The 17,602-nt window shown below is 34.1% G+C and overlaps 1 non-coding gene across 1 annotated transcript; it reads left to right on the forward strand.

The window, feature by feature from the left end:
- The first annotated feature begins 17,471 nt into the window (after nt 1-17,471).
- On the forward strand, nt 17,472-17,542 carry TRNAG-GCC (transfer RNA glycine (anticodon GCC)). The gene has a single exon. It is a non-coding gene; the product is annotated as a tRNA-Gly (tRNA).
- The last annotated feature ends 60 nt before the right edge of the window (nt 17,543-17,602 follow it).

Raw genomic sequence — 17,602 nt, forward strand, 5'->3', positions numbered from 1 at the left:
AGGGGGAGAGCATGACTGCTAGCAGCTATGGATGCACCATAGTGCAGTCTCTTATCCGTGGGTAAGATGCTAGCCTGAGGGTGCACTGTGCTCATGACTGCTGCCCTACTGGGAGAGAAGTAGCATCAAGAATCAGAAGAAAGAAAACTAATTGCCTGCTAGTATGTGATTGCTGAATAATTACTAAATCTCTTAAAAGAAACCACTCGTCTATCTACAAGCAACTATTCCAGTGTTGTGCTTTACCAACTACGTAAATAATACCTTATTTTCTCAGTGACTAGTACATTGTATTCTAAGTCACTAGTGTTCTATTTAATAAGCAAGTGATCTGTTACGGTAGATTAAAATGATTCTAAATCATTGTATCATTGCTAGATTAATATACACCGACGATGCCATGAATAATTGTACTCCAATGGCTAATAAAATATCTTAACAAATTTCTGGTTGTTATATTTTCTATCTTGTGCAAATTGTTCTATAACTTACTATGCCAGTGGTTCCCAACCTTTTTTGACTGATGACACACTTTACGCAACGCCCACGATATCGCGACACACTTACTGTAGTAATAATAATAATAATAATAATAATAATAATAATAATAATAATAATAATAAGGGTACAGTACATCAGTTATTCATAGATTTCAAAAAGGCATATGACTCGGTTAAGAGAGAAGTTTTATATAATATTCTTATTGAACTTGGTATTCCCAAGAAACTAGTTTGATTAATTAAAATGTGTCTTAGTGAAACTTACAGCAGAGTCCGTATAGGCCAGTTCCCATCTGATGCTTTTCCAATTCACTGCGGGCTAAAGCAGGGACATGCACTATCACCTTTACTTTTTAACTTTGCTCGAGAATATGCCCTTAGGAAAGTTCAGGATAATAGACAGGGTTTGGAGTTGAATGGGTTACATCAGCTTCTTGTCTATGCGGATGACGTGAATATGCTAGGAGAAAATCCACAAACGATTAGAGAAAACGCGGAAATTCTAGTTGAAGCAAGTAAAGCGATAGGGTTGGAAGTAAATCCCGAAAAGACAAAGTATATGATTATGTCTCGTGACCAGAATATTGTACGAAATGGAACTATAAAAATTGGAGTTTTATCTTTCGAAGAGGTGGAAAAATTCAAATATCTTGGAGCAACAGTAACAAACATAAATGACACTTGGGAGGAAATTAAACGCAGAATAAATATGGGAAATGCCTGTTATTATTCGGTTGAGAAGCTTTTGTCATCTAGTCTTCTGTCAAAAAATCTGAAAGTTAGAATTTATAAAACAGTTATATTACCGGTTGTTCTGTATGGTTGTGAAACTTGGACTCTCACTTTGAGAGAGGAACAGAGATTAAGGGTGTTTGAGAATAAGGTTCTTAGGAAAATATTTGGGGCTAAGAGGGATGAAGTTACAGGAGAATGGAGAAAGTTACACAACACAGAGCTGCACGCATTGTATTCTTTCACCTGACATAATTAGGAACATAAAATCCAGACGTTTGAGATGGGCAGGACATGTAGCATGTATGGTCGAATCCAGAAATGCATATAGAATGTTAGTTGGGAGGCTGGAGGGAAAAAGACATTTGAGGAGGCCGAGACGTAGGTGGGAAGATAATATTAAAATGGATATGAGGGAGGTGGGGTGTGATGGTAGAGACTGGATTAATCTTGCTCAGGATAGGGACCAATGGCGGGCTTATGTGAGGGCGGCAATGAACCTCCGGGTTTCTTAAAAGCCAGTAAGTAATAATAATAATATTCTCTCTTATGGTTGACAGGCCAACACAACAGTATTTTTATGGGAGAAAATGCTGATTCACACAAGTATGACGTTGAAAACAGCAGTTTTAAATGTATTTTTGGTTTATTCGGGACCATTGACTTATTTGGCATATAAGACCTCGGGATTTTGTTTATATTCATCTCCACGCCACGTAAAACCATATTGCAAATATTCATCACTATATTACGAGACATAGTAGGAACATTTTTGTGAACCGCGAAGGGAATTTTCGCTCACATTATTTGCATTAACACTGCTGTCATCTCTACCCAGAACTTGATTCAGATTTTCTTTTTCGAATTAAAAATTTGTCCATGATAAAATATAAATAAAGCACTTTTGATAAAATAGTCCCACTATCAACCGGTCACACGTATTTACTGAAACTGACCAATATGTTCTGACGATTCTAAACTCTGTTTATTACTAACAAGTGTAAGTGGAGAGAGTTAACGAATTATTAAGCATTGTTGTAGGTGTTCATTTTCATTCGAATTGTCACCAGGTAGAAAAATTAAAATGAGCATTATTACAGGTGCGGGTTCAAATCCCGGCGCCAGAGATAATTTTTCTCTTTCGTCGTATGATGACGCAGAATACCTGCATGGAAATATCATATGTACTTCGGTACATTGAAATAATATATGATATGCGTAAATCACGACATCTATGACGTAGTGCAGAGGGTGGCCACTAGAGGGAACCCAAGAGTTGGAACTCATTCAGAGACAATTCTGTCAGACGCTGGGGTTGTATCCGGTGTGGCTTAGTGGATAAAGCATCAGCACGTAGAGCTGAAAACCCGGGTTCAAATCCCGGCGCTGGAGAGAATTTTTCTCCGTTCCATTACTCTTTCATCGTATGATGACGCAGAATATCTGCATGGAAATATCATATGTGCTTCGGTACATTGAAATAATATATTATTACAGGTGTTCACGTTTAATTGGTAAAGTCTGTCTCAAAATAAAAGGTATCATACCAAAGACTTCGTTGTAAATAGAAAATGCGATGTAGAGAGACTTTCTGGATGGCATAAAATTTATTTTTCAATTCCAAAATTTCGCGACACTCCATGGGGCTGCGCGACACACGGGTTGGGAACCCCTGTACTAGGCTATAATGGAGTGCATTAAATTGTCTTTCGTATCTAGGTTTAATCAATACCACACAGCTGGGCTGCCTTACAGCAAGAATAAGTGGAGTCCAAATCTTTTGATGTTTTGTGAGAGCCAATAACGTGTGCGACGTTGTCAAATCTATAGCGGGTCATACGTGCTCCACCGAACTCATCTGGCGGTAGTGATGAGCGACCGGTGAAAACAGGATTCCTTCTCAATAACAAAACAGTGTAATCCAGTAATAAATTATTCATTCATACAATAATGTATTAAGAAATTATATCATTAAATTGATGCTTGCAGTTCCACAGGGAAAGCCAATTCTGTGATTTCTAAGTCGTTTAAATTCGTGACTCTCTTAGGTATATTAATGTTTTCTAGGCGAGACAATTTTCTTAGCACCCTGTTTTTCGGTTTTTTGTACTTCTCACTGTACACGTGACACAGTTGATACATTTATTTAACATATCTTGGCAGTTAGTTCTTGACACTTTGAAAAGTTAAGATTTTTACAGATTTCTTCGGACGAATATTTTCTGAAGAAATTGTAGATATTAACCTTAGCAATATCAAGGTATTTTAAATAACATGCAGTACCAACCGGGTGGAGGGGGCTACGTTGTGACCACTACAAAAATGTTTACTTTTTACTAATTTTTTGACATGTTATTAGCAAATAGTGTGTAGGACATAAAAAGAAAAAAATTGAAATATCATTGTATATTTTCAACATGTCTGGATAATGTTACGCATCATTTCCTTCACACTCGTCCACACATACAGTATTTTGAACAGACCACAGTTTTACTACAAAATACTTAATTTTGAACAGTTTATTAAATTTGTAATCAGGAAATAATATGTACAGTAATGGCAAAAAACTGGACCGACCCTTGTAGCTGATTTCAAAGCCTTGTTCACTCCAGAGCACGATAGACTGGTAACTAAGACTTTCGTGGTTCGAATCCTGCCTGAGAAGGAAACTTTTTTTGTTCCTTATTCAAATTTATTCCCAATACTTTTCGATTGCAGCGATATTTTACTACTTAATTAACTTATTATTCCCAGAACGTGAATTTTACCAGCAATCGAAAAGTATTGGGAATAAATTTGAATAAGGAACAAAAAATACTTTCCTTCCCAGGCAGGATTCGAACCACGAAAGTCTTAGGTACTAGTCTGTCGTGCTCTGGAGTGAACAAGGCTCTGAAATCAGCTACAAGGTTCGGTCCGGGGTTTTTTTTTTTTTTGCTACTATTGTACTATAATATTTTAGTAAAACTATCAGTAAAAACGATTGGAACACAATAAGATAGAAGGATTCATAACTGATAATAAATAATATTTTAATATTTTTAATATTTCAATTACATATTTCAAATATAAATTTTGGAGAAGATGGGCACAAAGTACACCCCCGTTGGTATTGCTAGGGTTAAATATCATTTTCCGAATTTTGCTACTATATCCACTGGATCTATTACTTTCACTATTGGTAGTACTGGCCTTCAGAGTCCCAATTCTAGAAACATGGAATCCACTACGGAGGTGCCAAAATTCGGCTACTTTCCGCTATGGTTGTGTGTACTGAATAAATATGGAGCAATCAGAACACAGATCAGAAAGTAGCTATATAACGTCATTGATCAGAAATGTGTCAAGAGTTCACAGGAATAAGTTTTATTGTGTTTCCTGACATAATTTATATTGCGCAAATCTAGTCTTTCAGGTAAAGCTCCCTGTAAAGCAGATTTGAATAATTTCAAGGGAAAATTGTTCCGGGGCCAGGTATCGATCCCGGGACCTCTGGTTGAACGTACCAGCGCTATGCCAACTGTGCTACCCGGGAACTCCACCCGACACTGTCTCAACTCTTCCCTTTATATTCCTTGAAATTATTCAAATCTGCTTTACAGGGAGCTTTACCTGAAAGACTAGATTTGCATAATATATGCGTCACTGTGTACGTTAACAGAGAACAACAATTCCAAGTCACACAGAGGTTGTGTGCACTCGATGTGGGTTTCTGGCATTTCGTCAGCCCACGCGAGTTGTGTGGATATAAAGGGAAGAGTTGAGACAGTGTCAGGTGGAGTTCCCGGGTAGCTCAGTTGGCAGAGTGCTGGTACGTTTAACCAGAGATCCCGGGATCGATACCCGGCCCTGGAACAATTTTTCCCTTGAAATTATTCATAATTTATATTGTTTGAAAATCAGAGCTGTCAATTATATTTATTTGGTCAATCTAGAGCAGGGGTCGTCAGCACAGAGCATGCTGAGGCTAGCATCCCTTACCCGCGGAAAACGCAGCATAGCTGCTCTCTATCTTTCCCTGCTGCACGATGATGCACATGGGACGGCACCGCATACCCGTTGCACATTTCAGCGAGTGCTGACGACCGCTGATCTAGAGCATCCACCAGCCACTGAACGAATATCGCACACTTTTATTACTGCCAATGTGATGCTATAATACAATCATGTCAATTGATGTCCATAGGCGCAAGCGCGCGCTTTAGAGCTCAGGAGAGCCTGAGCACTTTACAGAGGAAAGGAAAGAGACAGACGAAAGAGGTAGTATATGCCGCTTGGTCGAGCTTTATACAGGGATGGCCAGCACTGATTCAATAGATAAAGGGAAGAGAACTTATTAAAACTGTATTCATGTTAATTTTTAGATTTGTCTGAGAAGTATAAGTGCATTATAAGAATGTAAGTTTTAATTTTATTAGATCATAAGCAAAAGATATGTGCCCATGTGTTGTAAAAATGTCAGCTCTATAGCTTCAGCAGGTTTCGAGAAAATAATTTAATATTCTGATGAAGGAAGTTCTCACCAATATCAACTTAAAAGCATAATAAGATAAGTGTTTTGTTATAGAATATTAGTTACATTTAAAACATATACAGTACCTAGGTAACTTTGTTTTGTACTATAACATTGTTTTGATTAGTTCATTGATTACTTTTATAAGGCTAAAATAAATATACCACCAATATCAATTCCAACTTATTGTGTCATACTCAAGCTTTTTTTTTTGGGGGGGGGGGGGGAGGGGTTGGGATATCACTTTCTTTATGAATGACATGTTTCATCCACTTAGTACAGTATAGCTGTACCGCTAAGGAATTTATGTGAATATTCCTTCTTAACTCTTTATTATGTTATTAACGTTTAAAACACAACTGCAATATTAAGAAATTGGTGTTTGTTCTTTCATTTTACAGACAATATAGATAATATCAAACAGAAAGAAGCCATATAAAAATAACGACATAAAATTTCACGTTCCGTTTGAAGTTTGTGCACCACTGTTTTCTTAATCCAACAGGCTGCTTATTCCTCCTAGCATTCCTAGCGCTTGTTGCCCGCGCACGACGTCAAGGTCAGAAAAATGCGCTTGCTTTGACATCACTGCTATAATATAAATACTTTTATCTCAACCACAACACATTTAAAATCTTATTATACCATATATAGACAATTATTCACATTTAGTATCACGAAACATGTAAAATGTAATTATTATGAAAGTTGTTATTGCTTCTTCGAATTAGTAGTATTAGTATGATCCAATTTACTTAACAACATTTTCAAAAGTGTTTGAGAAAGTTATGTATAATAGATTATATCATTACCTGGAGTCCAACACTATATTAGTTTTAGAACAGTTTGGATTTAGAAAACAAAAATCGACAGAGAATGCTGCTTTTAGTTTGGTGGATGAAATACTAAATTCATTAAATTTTAAACTACATGTAGGTGGGATTTTTTGTGACTTGGCTAAAGCATTTGATTGTGTAGACCATAGTATATTAGTAAAAAAATTGAAGTTTTATGGTATTAAAGATGAGACATTGGGTTGGTTTACATCATACTTATCAAATAGAAAACAAAAAGCAGAAATAAATGTACCAATTAGTCATAAAGTTACTTATTCAGAATTTAGAAATATTAAACACGGTGTTCCGCAGGGGTCAATTTTAGGTCCATTGTTGTTTCTAGTTTATATTAATGATTTAGCCTTGACCATAAACAATTTATCTCATGTAATTTTATTTGCAGATGATACAGTGTAATTATTTCAAGCAAACAATACAATCATTTTATAAACACTTCTAATACAGTGCTGAATCTAATGAATGAATGGTTCCATGCAAATAAACTAGCACTTATTGTTGATAAAACCAGTGCACTCAAATTTAGTACACACAATAGTGCTCAGGTTTCCTACAGTATTCGATTAAATGGAACTCATCTCAAAGAATCTATAAGCACAAAGTTTCTTGGTTTGGAATTGCATAATCACTTGAACTGATGTACTACTCGTAAATTGAGCTCTGCCTGTTATGCATTAAGATCCTTATCTACTATTGGTGATATAAACTTACTTAAAATGTCATACTTTGCATATTTTCACTCTGTAATGAAATATGGATTAATATTCTGGGGTAACTCGTCTGAAGCTAAACACGTTTTTGTTTTACAAAAGAAAGCTATAAGAATAATGACCGGTGTGCATAAAAGGACATCATGTAAAAATATTTTCCGAAACTTAGAAATCTTGACTTTACCTTGTGAATACATTCTTTCCTTAATGATGCTGTATATTAAGAACCAAGATAAATTCAGTACTAATCAAGACATTCATCATTTTAATACAAGACATAAATCAGATCTTCATCTACCCTCTGTTAGTCTAAGCTGTTTTAAAAAAGGAGTTCGCTATTCATGTATAACAGTCTTCAATCCACTGCCTAATTATCTTAAAGATTTGAAGAACCACGAGAAAAGGTTCAGAAAAGAATTAACCAAATTTCTACATACTCATACCTTCTACACAATTTATGAATTGTTTATGCTTGTGAATTGAATTATTCTACTTAAATGACATGTACAATTTTATATAGCTCAACTAAAATACGTTTTTATATTGACTTAATCTGTTTACTATGCATTGTACATTTTTGTTTAGCATAACTGATGAATTGTATGTACTGTAAATTGAATAGTATGCTGTATAGGTCAACTGATGAATTGTTTAAGCTTATAAATTGAATTAATCTACTTCATATGAATTGTACAATTTTGTATAGCTTAACGAAAATAAGTTTGTAAATTGAACTAATTTGATTGCATATGTTTGTATAGTTTGGCTGATGAATTGTATATGCTTTTAAAATTATTACTAGTCTGTGTAGCTCTACTGATGAATTGTTTATGCTGTAAATTGAATGGTAGTCTGTATAGCTCAATTGATGAATTGTATATGCTGTAAATTGTATAGTAGTCTGTATAGCTCAACTGATGAATTGTTTATGATTATAAATTGAATTAATCTACTTGATATTAATTGCACAAATTTGTATAGCTTAATGAAAATATGCTACTTTGTATTGTATATATTTGTATAGTTTTGGCCGATGAATTGTATATGCTTTAAATTGAATAGTAATCTATATAGCTCTATTGATAAATTGTTTGTGTTTGTAATTTGAAGTAGTTTGCATGATATGTATTATCAATCTCTGTATATCACAACTGGTTGAATTGTTTATGCCTTAAATTTAATTAACTTGCTTGTCTTGTATTATAACATATAGCTCAACTGATGAATGATCATTTGCGTTTGTAAATTTAATAATCTGATTGGCTATGTATTGTATACTTTTAGTAGAGCCATCGATGTAGCTCAGTCGGCAGACTCGCTGGGCTGCTGATCCGGAGCTGCGTTCGGGCTTGGGTTGGATCCCCCTTTGGTCTTTGGTTTCTTCCGAGGTTTTCCACAGCAGTGGGACTAAAGCTGGATGGTCTATGGCGAGTCCTTGGCATCAACCCCTTTGATTTGATTATCTGGTTGGGTTTTTCCGAGGTTTTCCCCAACCAAAAGGCAAATGCCGGGTAATATTTTGGCGAATCCTCGGACCTCACCTCATCTCACTACATCTCGCCAAAATATTGTAAAAAATTGCACAGAATTGTAGAAAATTACTAAATTGTAAAACTATAAAAATTTGTAAAAATTGTAATTGTAATATTGTACAATTTTGACTTGTTCCACATCTTAAAGCTTCATTACTCATGTAAGATCTATGGAATAAAATAAATGAATGAATGAATGAATGAATGAATGAATGAATGAATGAATGAATTACCCCCTGTATATTTTGCTGAGGTCGTCGATATGAAACTCAAAAATTCCTGTCTGATAACAGAGGTCATCGCCACGTAAAACTGAAAAATAATTCATATGATTGTCTGATTATGATCCTGCGAGTAACTTCCCAATAGATAAAATTAAAATTAATATAGTAGGGCTTATTGTGGTACAATAATTGAATTATTCACTCAATCAACATTGTAACCAACAAAATGTAAATTTTACTGGAGAATAAAAAAACTGTTTAATGCTTAACTAGTATTCTTTTATTAACACAAATTGAATATGTACGTAAGTTAATACCATCATTATACAAAGTAACGTAATGTACAGGTTTTAACACATTATGTTTCATTTACATCTGATTAATAGAAAAAATAAAATGTTCTACTAGGAATAATGCTATTCTGGCTAGTTACAACATTGTCCTTCTTACCTGAAAATCTCTTCAAATTAACTAAAGTAATTTTAAATTTAGCATAAAATAGAAAACTACAGTTAATACAATATTAACAAATAGTTCAACAAAAAAGATATTACGTAATATAAAAAAATCTATAGAAATTTAGGATCTGAATTTAATTGAAACATTCATTGTGTTGTACTTAAACCTGTATTCTAAAGTAACCACTTTGCATGGCTTGCTTTTCAGAATCAGCTGCTAGTGTTTTTACACTACTTGGGCCCAAGTGTAATGAATTGTGCTTTGGATTTCAGTTTCTCTTACTTCTTCAGATGAGGCAGTAATCATCTGCATAAACAAGAATCGGACCTAGAAATACGAAATTTGAATCGAAAATCACTTCTAAAGATCTTAGTAAGCATGATGATAGAGATATTCCGATAGTCAATATAATGTAATATAATCTAATGATTTTATTTAGAGTTCAGTCTAATTGACATATCACAGTTTAAAATCAGTAACACTTACAAATGTAAATGATCATTGCATATTATACAATTGAAATGCAAACGCCCTTGGGCATCATCAGGCATCTGACTCACAATATCTTATACAATTTTTACCATATCTTTGCTATGAAATGCGTACCAGATAATTTTATAATTAAGAAATATAAGATCAATACAACATTTTAGTTACAATTTTATCACATACAATTTTTTTATATCTGTATTCATTTAAATTTCAGATTGTCATTTATCATAGAGTTAACCATATAAATAGTTGTTTATTAATATACACAAGATTGTAAATATTAATTATCTGGTACGCATTTCACAGCAAAGATATGAAAAATTGTATAAGATATTGTGAGTCAAAATGCCTGATGATGCCCAAGGGCGAAAACGTTTGCATTTCAATTGAATCGGTCGAAGCTAAAAGGAATTAAGTCAAAATATGAAGTTTTGGGTTATGCAACAATTTGAACAACTGATGTCATGCGCATCGAACGGTGGAAGAAGGAACTAAGACTTTTAAATATTCTTTTGTCTTCTATCATATAAAAATATAATATTTGTGTTATTAGTGGAATATTTTTTGTTTCTTCTGAAAAGTTGTCAAAAGTGACTTAATTCCTTTTAGCTCCGACCAATTCAATTGTATAATATGCAATGATCATTTACATTTGTAAGTGTTATTGATTTTAAACTGTGATAAGTCAATTAGACTGAACTCTAAATAAAATCATTAGATTATATTACTTCTAAAGATGTTTTTATACACGCTTTTAGTGACATAGACATTGGGATAGGCCACTGACGTAACTCTGTTCGCTGAGGGGTTTGCCTGCCGATTTGAAGTTGCGCTCGAGGGCGAGTTCGATTCTTGCTTGGCTGATTACCTGGTTGGGTTTTTCCGAGGTTTTCCCCAACTGTAAGGCGAATGTCAGGTAATCTATGACGAATCCTCGGCCTTGTCTCGCTATCACCAATTCCATTGTTCACCACTGTGGAGTAGCGGTTAGCCTGCTTGACCATGAAACAAGCAAACCTGGGTTCAAATCCTTTTTGGGACAAGTTACCTGGTTGAGATTTTTTCTGGGGTTTTCCCTCTACTCGTGAAGAGCAAATGCCGGGTAACTTTCGGCATTGGACCCTGGACTCATTTTTTTGGCATTATCACCTTCATCTCACTCAGACACTAGATAACCATAGTAGTTGATAATGGTCATGATATAGTGAGAATGAAATTTATTGCTGATCAACTGGTAAAACGAGGAGCAATGAATCTACTAAAATTATCATTCAGCAGTTAGTTCTGTATATCAAGCAATCAGTAAAGAATAATTTGGAGAATAAAATATAAACTTCAACACAAGATTAACAATGGAAAAACATAGCCCATACCACACCAAATGCACCCAAAAAAGAAGCTGTCGCATACTTTTGCTTGAAACAGAACATGACTGCCTTACCGATTCCGGACAATTGGCCATAGAAAATTGGTAGCTGGGACAATTGGCCACAGAAATTTGGTAATAGGGACAATTCGCCACAAATAGACAATTTGCCACGAGTGAGTGGAACTGTGCCTCAATTCTGAATTTTCTTCAACATTATATTCCTGCACCAACCCTTCAGTCTGAAGCCGTCTCCAGAAAGACTGGGCTAAGTGAAAAAGACAACCAGCTAACTTAACTCCGTCAAATTCATTTTTGATTACGTTTATAACAGTCCAAGGTCCAGCACCTAAAGTATCCAGCATTTGCTCTTAACAGGTTGAAGGAAAAACTCGGAAAAACCTCAACCAGGCAATTTGTCCCAACGAGGATTTGAACCCAGGCCCACTCGTTTCACGGTGAGGCATGCTAACCATCATTAATTAATTATTACTTTTATATAACTTTACATAAGTAGGATTGTGGAAAAGCTTGATTTAGATGTCAAGAATTAAACTGTGAATTAAACTGTGAAGTTAACTCTCGCAAGGCTATTAGAGTCACAGGAATTTGTTTTAGCTCTGGGGACCAAGATGCAGCGGTATAACTGTTATACCTAACAATGGAGGAAATGCCATTATTAATTTAATTCCTCACCTATTATGGGGTTGAACGTTGGGTTAACAACCCGCTTCGTAAAAAAAAACATTGTTGTGGAACATTCACGCTTAGCCTTGGATGATAATTTGATGATCACAAGACGAATATGGCAAAAAAAGAAGGATGTACGATTTGGAACATGCAATATACGAACATTATATACTCCAGGAGCAGCGACTATTTTGGACAATGAACTAGAAATTTACAATATGGACATTGTTGCATTACAAGAGATAATCCATTTTGAATCTTGCGTACACCACTTTTAACACTTGAATATAATTAATTTATGAACTAGTGGACTTACTCGTGTTAAATATGAAATATCTGTCCGGCTTACAGCTGTTTCAGTGCTTCACGCACCATCATCAGAGCCTACTAGATCACACAACCCAAGAACCAAAAACTCAACACACTGGAACAATATGAAATATACAAACACACTAAAACACACCCTGATCAAATCCTCAACACACAGATCAATTTCAGTACACACACACTATTCGACTCCACAATTCAACACCTTCCAACAATAAAACACACCCTCCTAACAGGCAGAGAAGTTCGAGATGACGCCGCGATCTAGTAGGCTCTGATGATGGTGCGTGAAGCACTGAAACAACTGTAAGTCGGACAGATATTTCATATTTAACATGAGTAAGTCCACTAGTTCATAAATTAACAAGAGATAAGATGGCCGAATAGTAGTATTATAAAGCAAAAATACCGTACTTTAGCATTTTTTATAGTGCACCCACAAATAATAGACATTTTCATGGTACTGGATTTGCTGTAAATAATAAAATTCTACAAGCAGTTATGAAGTTTGAGCCAATCAATGATAGAATTAACTACTTAAGGATAAGAGGAAAGTTCAATAATATTTCAGTATTATTCATTTACGCGCCAATAGAAGAAAAAACTGATGAAGAAAAAGATTAATTTTATGGAATGTTAGATCATGTTTATGAAACGTTACCACAGTTTGATACAAAAATTGTTCTCGGGGATGCTAATGCCAAAGTTGGGAAAGAAGAAGTTTGGAATGATGTTAATGGTAAACATAGTCTGCATGATATCTCTAATGACAATGGAACTAGACTTTTGAGTTTTGCAACTTCACATGATTTAACGGTTATGAGCACCGCTTTTCCTCTTTAAAATATTCACAAGATCACATGGCTCTCACCTGATGGGTCAAGTCACAATCAAATTGATCACGTATTAATTGATAAAAGGCATTATAAAAATATAATTAATTGCAGAACTTTCAGGGAAGCAGTATGTGGATCTGATCATTATTTGGTATATGTTAAAGTGAGACAGAGAATTCAAATTGTGAAAAACACTCAAACAGTATCCATTATTAAAAAATTCAATGCAAATATATTCAGAAATGACAATGTTAGAACTGAATACAAAATTAAATTAGAAAACAGATTTAATATTCTAAACACTATAGATGAAAATGAAAGCAATGACCACATTAATGACGATATTGAAAATTTACAGAATAACATTATCAAAATTATAACAGAAACAACGGAGGAGATCAATACAGTAAATTATAATAACTTCACAAAACCTTGGTTTACCTTGGAATGTGAAGAGGCAATAAAATTAAGGAAGAAGGCTAAAAATCTATATATATAATTTGAACTGGTAATGGAAATTACGGGAAAACAGCTGAACGGATTTTAATAAATGGTCCCTCATTTTGAAGCTTCGAACCCAAAGTTTTTCGGAAAAATAGTAGTTTTCAGTGAAATGTCAATTTTCCTACATAATTTTCCTATTTTCCAAAATCCATCTGTCGTCAGTTTTGAGAACTAGCTAATTGCATTCAGGAGAAGCGAAGCAAGCATCAAGTTGGCTGTATTGCATTTCAGAATAAAAATAAAACACACACTACAGTAAACAATATTACACGAAGGCCATGATCTGCAAGACTGCTGACATATTTAGAGCTCAAATTAAATTGGTTATTAAAAACTTAACTTACTAAAAATAATTTACAGGTTCGATTCTGTGGTGTGTAATTTTCTGGGTACAGCTGTGTATTGGATATTAAAAACTACAAAACTTGAAGTGCTTTGATGACATTATTACTATTAGAAACGAAATATTATTGTAGTTAATGCCGTGATGTGACTGTTTTTTATTAATTATACATATTAATGCTATACTGATGATATGAAAGTGAAACGTTTTGGGGTTACATAAGTAGATGTAGAGAATAACTTAAATTAAATTTTGATTTTTATATTTTACTGAGTGGCGGCTATATAGTATATATAGTATATGTTACTGAAAGCTATAAAACTTACGTAAGATAATAATATTATTAAAAATCAAATATTTTTATAGTTATTAATCAAGTGGGGTTGGGTCTTTTTCATATATTTAATGGCTGTGTGGTGTAGATATTTATATGTGTGGTTCTCTTCAGTACTGGCTCGAGAGAGAGTATCTTTCATTATTATGGAAGCAAATAACTTTCAGAATGTCTGGTATTCTTCATTGAAAATAAATCTGAAAAATGTTTATTTGAACGTCTAATGAACTTAGTTTGCAGCATTTGCTGCACAAGCCACTAGTAAATTTCTAAATGTAAACACAAGAACTAATAAAGATGAATATACCCTAGTAAACAGACAAACTAATAAAATATTAAGAAAAGCCAAAAGAAATTACTTGAATGGAAAATTAGAAGAAATGGAAAGGAGCAGATGAAATAATAACATCAAAGATTTCTTAAAAACAATAAAATCATATAAAAAAGTTTATATTCCCAAACTTCTAGGAATTAAAGATGCATATGATAATTTAATTTTTGAAAAAAAGTAAATCACTTGATATTTGGAATAAATATTTTAAAAGGCTATTAAATCATCCACATATTGATAATGACAATTTTGACCAATATGACACATACGATGTCCAACCATTAATAGAAGAACCGGACCTTATAGACATTGAAATTGCTGTCCAACATTTTAATCTGGAAAAGCAGCTGGAGAAGATCGAATTACTGCTGAACAAATCAAACATGGAGGACAAATTTTGATGGAAAAATTACGTATTTTAATTTCAGAAATTTGGAAATATGGAAAAATTCCGGAAGCCTGGAAAACAGCATTGATTGTCCCAATTCATAAAAAGGGGGATACAAGTAAATGTGAAAATTATAGAGAGATTGCTTTACTAGACAATTTGTATAAAATATTAATCCATATTTTATTAAACAGAATTAAACCATACATCTCAGAGAATATTAAGGATCATCAAGCAGGTTTCATACAGGGAAGATCAACATGTGATCACATTTTCATTCTTCAACAACTTGTTTCTAAAAACTGGGAATTTGGAAAGGATTTACATTTGCTTTTTGTTGATTTTGAAAAAGCTTATGATTCTGTGAGAAGAAAATATTTATGGTTCGTTTTGACAGAGTTTGGAATACCACAAAAATTAATACAATTAATAAAGGAAGGCATGAATAATTCGAAATGTAAAATTAAAGTTGGAACTGTTATTTCCGATAGTTATGAAGTTCAATCTGGAGTGAGATAAAAGGAGATGGTTTGTCACCCATACTTTTTAATTTTGTCTTAGAAAAAGCATTACAGAAACTTAGGAATGAAAATATTGGAATTTCATTGGGCAATGGTAAAAATAATTTATTAGCATATGCTGATGATATTGTCTTCTAGGACAAACAGAAGATGATATCAAGAAACTTTTTAGACTCTTAGTAGAAGAAACAAGAATAACAGGGTTAAAAATTAATTCTGATAAAACTAAATACATGAATATATCACGTACCGGTACCTCAAATAATAGAGGGTCACTTATAATAGATGATTGGGAGTTTAAAAAAGTTACTGAAATAAATACCTAGGAAGTATAATTAATGAAACAGACTTATTTGGGAAAGAAACTGAACATAGACTCATTACGGCAAATAAGTGTTATTGCTCCCTTCATAAATTGCTTAGTTCCAAACTCCTTTCTAGATTATCAAAATTAAGATGCTATAAAACAATAATCCTACCAACTCTTCTATATTGCTGCGAAACTTGGATTAAAAAAAAAACAAAATCCCTTTTTACTTTTGAGAACAAAATCTTGAGGAAGATTTTTGGTCCCTTTCATGAAAATAACACATTGAGAATTTTGAAGAACAAGGAACTAAGGGATATATTTTATAAAGATCCGGACATAATAGCCTTAATAAAAAGTCGAAGACTATGTTGGCTTGGACATGTTCTACGGCGTGATGAAGACTCTCTTCTATGGAAAGCTTTTGACTATTCTCCACGATGTAAGAGACTTCTTGGTAGACCTCGTCTCCGTTGGCAGGACCAAGTATAAGATAAGCTTTGTACAGTGGGAGGACGACAAGAAGATGCAGAGAACAGAGATGAATGGCGATATATCGTGAATGAGGCTAAAAACCACTTAGGTTTTGAAATGCCCTAAATTGATTGAGTGATTGATACTTTAATTTTCTTGACAGTGGTGGGTGCATGTTCCCGAGCAGGGAAAGAATATAATTCGTAATTCGTACTCATCTAATTCATGTTAATTAATGATCCTCCCCGATCATTGTGCTCACCACACATTACCCCTTTACTGGTTGGATGATTGTCCACTTTCTCTGAGATATGTGAACGTTAGATCAGCGATCTGCTAATCGGCATTGGCCCTTCATGGGCTGTCGCACCACGGATTGTATTATTTATTTAGGATACATTTCAAAACACGGATTCCACCCTTCCCCTATTATGTTACTGGGGCAGAATGGAATGAGATGGACCTCGTGGAAAACCATTGAACACTTGATATGTTACATATAATAACACTTTTCGTTTCCTGATTCCATTATCCAGATTTCTCTAGTGACCCTTCGATATATACCTAGCATAGATATATTTACGTAAAAAGAATGGGTGAGCATGTAAATTATGGTATTTAAACCAGGTAGGTACTACGATCAATGCTGTGAAACTTATAGAAGAAGCAAGAAGAAAAAACAATACAAAATAAGACCTTTGGTTTGTAAGTCGATGACGAATGTAAGAAAACAAAACAATAACGTAACACTAGTTTCGAAAAACTGAGAATTTTATTGCAAAATTACATGTCGCGGGAGGAGGAATAACGATCCACGATGAATAATTCCAAGATGAATCTAGCTTTCTTGATGAGTTCTATTTGTATTGTAATGTAGGATAACAGACAGCTGACCAGTAGCGATAAGATTCTTTCTTTCATGTAACGGAGCTTTATAATAATAACAAATCAATAAAATTAATTGAAATTTTTTTTATTTTTTAGTTTGCATTCATGGTGTAATAGTAACAATTACATAAACACAAACCGACGTAGCATCGGTGGTTCAGTGGTAGAATGCTCGCCTGCCACGCGGGCGGCCCGGGTTCGATTCCCGGCCGATGCAACAAATTTTATGTTCACTTTTTATTAATATTTTAAATCATAAACCTAGTTCCAGTGTTCT

This window comes from Periplaneta americana, chromosome 15 (genome assembly GCF_040183065.1).
Source record: "Periplaneta americana isolate PAMFEO1 chromosome 15, P.americana_PAMFEO1_priV1, whole genome shotgun sequence".
In the NCBI taxonomy this organism is placed as follows: domain Eukaryota; kingdom Metazoa; phylum Arthropoda; class Insecta; order Blattodea; family Blattidae; genus Periplaneta; species Periplaneta americana.